General features: G+C 34.8%; 1 long non-coding RNA gene across 1 annotated transcript; it reads right to left on the reverse strand.

Annotated features, from left to right (window-relative positions):
- Positions 1-940: 940 nt before the first annotated feature.
- On the reverse strand, positions 941-3,235 carry LOC119415542. Its single transcript, XR_005187061.1, has 4 exons — positions 3,138-3,235; positions 2,547-2,589; positions 2,291-2,342; positions 941-1,152 (listed from the first exon to the last, which is right to left on the reverse strand). It is a non-coding gene; the product is annotated as an uncharacterized LOC119415542 (long non-coding RNA).
- Positions 3,236-4,121: the final 886 nt, after the last annotated feature.

The raw sequence follows: 4,121 nt of genomic DNA on the forward strand, positions 1-4,121 counted from the left end.
GATGTCTGTCGGATATTTACAGATTTTTATCTGCGAAGGATCCTGAAAAATGTGTGTATGTGATCCCTCGGAGTTCCAGCTTCAGATCTCGTTGCATACTTGCTGCATTTTTGACGTATGGTTGCTTTAGATTCATGCATATACGTGACAGATGTCTGTCGGATATTTACAGATGTTTATCTGCGAAGGATCCTGAAGTATGCGATCCCTCGGAGTTCCAGCTTCAGATCCTTTTGCATACTTGCCGCATCTTTGGCGTATTACGTGGCAGATGTCAGTCGGATATTTAGATTTTTCATTTATGCAAATTTGGGAATCTGATATACTCTGCCTGTAAATACAGGTTTGGCATGTAGGTAAGCCTTCAAGTAAAATAACTATATCTTAACATGTTTCCAATGGTTAGTTGTTGTTTTTTTGTCTTGCACTCCATTTAGTTTTTATTTGTAATACGTGAAGTGCTTTATATAACTATTTAAATCTGCTATAGGCTACAAATAGTTGGCTTCTAAGATCTTTAACATTTTAAGATCACCCAGTTTTTTACATCAAAATTAATGAGTCTTTAATTTTGGTTTATGTACCATCATCATGATGTACAAATCACAAGCTGGACCAGTAAGCACATTACCATTTCAATAAGAACTATGAAAAATCAGTATAATAAACAGTTTATGAAGCAGTCTAGTAAATACACAGTGGTTTGTATCTTCATAACACATACTAATGCAAACATATCATAGACATGAAAACACTGACCATGACTTTCTTAAAGATTTTCTTTTTTTATTAAAACACACACACACACACAAAAAAAAAACCCTACGGTTTAATTTGTAAAAAATACAACCTACGGTTTCATTTGTAAAAAAAAATAGTTGTTGGTGCCTCTTGGAGGCTGCCTCAGGTTGCATTTCCCACTGGGCACTCTGCAATGTAGCCATCCATTCTGCAGGGCTTTGTTTGAAGCTCAGCAAGTTTGTACTGGCATCTGTCTAAAATGTCCTAGTTTTGCTGCTCTCCCATTCAGGTGGATAAACTTTCCATGTGTCTTTGTCTTCGTGTCGGTCTCGTACTCATAGGCATGTTGGCACCCCCTCATTCTTCATCATTTAAAATGGAGCGACCAACAGACTGCCGTGAATTCAAAAGCTTCAACAGAAAACACAGAAAACACAAGGTCAATAAGAGCACTTTTTAAAATGTAATCATAACAAAAAGCAAATGCATCCATATCTCAATTCTTAGATTCTCAAACAAAAAGTTTACGGATGTTCCAAAAACCTTTTTTTTAATCTTCCCATATTGAATATTTTTAGTAACTCATATCTACCAATAGATGGCGCTTTAACACATCTTTACACGAGGACCCAGAATTTAATTAAAAGTTTTACTTCTTCTGCATTGCCAGAAACTATAGTTTCACACATCTACAATGATGTAATGTGAGACTAAAGCAAATCAGATACATTTTGCATTCTAATTCTAATTCTGTTTCCTCTAGGATTTATTTTTTATTTTTAGCTAGTTTAGTTTTAGCTTAACCTCAGTGCTAACAATGGCTCTTGGCTTGGTAGCCATTGGGGGTCCTCCCCCAGAAAATTTTGAATAAAATAGATGCCATTTCCTGCATTCTGGTGTATTTAACATCTAGTTTTACCTACATATGTAAACTATTCAATAAGTATTTTAGAGTTAATGGCAGAACAAGAAGCACCCTGAGTCAAACATGCAGCATTAACACAGTGTGAACATTATTCAAGAATTGTTTCTATAAGAACATTATCAAATATTTTATGTGAACGTAAGATACTAGCAATAACAGCATTGTAAGAGGGGGACAGTTGAACCCGGAGGCCTCCACCTCTGTTTAATGATGGACGGTTTCTTTTCACAAAGATGGCCTCCTTTACTCCTCTCTCAGTCATCGTTCCTCTCTATCAAGGAGGAACGATGACTGAGTTTGTCTCAGCTCCTCAGACTGAAGAAATCTTTTTGATACAAAGAAGAATCTGTCCAGAGGAATTAATTTATTGAGCCTGCATCAGGACAATAATCTGTAAAGCTTTAGTATATTTGATAAGGAAAACTCATTTTGACTTAACCAATTAATATATTTTCAATGGCAAAATATGCAGGCTCATTTCATATTACTTTCATACTTTCATTGCAGGCTTTCTGTATTTATTGTCTTACTTTTAATGATAAAAATATAACGAGTCACTACTGTCGTTTAGAAAGTGTTTATATTGGAACTAATACTTGTTCACACACAGTTACAACAGCTCACCTGTTCCTTTATACTGACAGGAACAATCCCCTCATCACTACTGGCTCTGCTCCTGACACAATCACATTTTAAAAATTGTCATAACTCAGAACAAATCTCCCCTTTTTACAAAGCCTTATGATCAATTCAGGCCAGTTTCATTAAAGGGTTGAATCATTTAACATCTCAAGACACTTTTCATATACAGCAGGTCTTCACCAGACTCATACTCTTCATTATATAATTATAATAATATTCAGTCAATGAGTACTCTTACCTGCCCACTCTGTGCTGCGTGATGTGGAGCTGCATCTTGGGTGCTACAAGACAAAGATTCAGTTATGTGGCGTTGCATTATAATATTATTTAAATTATATAACAGTATGTTAAGTCACAATGCCACACACCAACAGTTCATTGACTTGATAACTTGAACGGTGTTTTGCAGGAAAATCCAGGAAAGTATTCTAAGTTGATTTGTAGTTCTAAACATATTTAGTGGTCATTTTTTGTCCAACATTGATTACTTCCAGCCTAGATCACAATTATATTAGAAAATATCCAAATATGTAACTTAGACAATGACATCATAAAACAGCTTTTAGAAAAGCAAATAGACACCTCTCACTGAGGAGTTGCCCAACAGTGGTCAGCAGCCACTGGTTATAGATGTCTCCCATTCCCCCTGTATGAGTGTCCATTTTATTCTGCTCAGTACAACTTTTCAAACAGCCTCAACTTGACGTGACGCTGACAACGCCATGTTGTAAAAGGTCGAGTAACACACCGGTAAAACTACATATTTTACGCTCTAACCACATGCTTGGTCAAAAATAATTAGAACTAAATATGTGAAGCAGCAACTTACTGAAAATCGTAGAGCCGCTTGGCTTTGAATCAAACACGTCGCGTTATCCGAGAAGGACCTCGTTTGTGTTATCCCGCCAATGTAATACCGGAAGTGTCTTCTTCTTCTTCAGTTAAACGGCTGTTGGAAAACGGTGCATTACCGCCACCAACCTGTAAGGAGTTTGGCGACGTGGACAATTTAATTTACAGTTAAGACTCAAAAGGGTTTACTTGTGTGTTTTATCTGTAAATTAAATTGTTTCATGGACTTTATTTTTTCATTTAAATAGCCTGCATCACACTTTCAAGAGACGTTTACCTAACAGAATAAATGAAAAGAAGAAAATGGACAACCATATGTTTATATTGTTGAGGTTTGTAAAGTCAGTAAAATTAAATATTTTATCATTATTGATGAAAAGTTGACATGAAAACCTCACATAAACTAAGAATAAAAAATAGCTAAATCTGTTGAATTGCTGTACAAAAAAAACAATATAGGATGTCACAGTGAGCTCATCCATGAAGTCATTTGCTAATCTGAAGAAGTTCCAATCTGTAGTTGTTCCAATCTGTAGTTGTTGGCTCTATTTTATATTTAAAGTATATGATTACAATTATAAATACCATTAGACTAAATGTGATTCCACATGTGATTATCATTGCCATCTTAAATGATCTTACAATTTTCTTACTTCTTTTGTTTGTTTTTAGGTTTATCGTATGTGACCCATCACATCAAAATGAGGATTAAGTCAAATTTGGTCAAAATGAGCCCATTACATCTTCAGATTTGTGGCTTTCAAAGCTATATTTTGATACTGGATCATTCTGATATCATAAGGGGATTCAGAGATATGACTTAATTTGGCTTGTTGGTTACAATAATACATTAGGCTATTATTTGGTCTGAAACCTAATTGTTTAAAATTTTAATAAGAATTTTTTTTAAAAATTAGGCTTTTTTTTTTAGACAATTCAATCAAATGTTACACTGATAGAA

Source organism: Nematolebias whitei, chromosome 10 (genome assembly GCF_014905685.2).
Source record: "Nematolebias whitei isolate Nwh7 chromosome 10, NemWhi1, whole genome shotgun sequence".
NCBI lineage: Eukaryota > Metazoa > Chordata > Actinopteri > Cyprinodontiformes > Rivulidae > Nematolebias > Nematolebias whitei.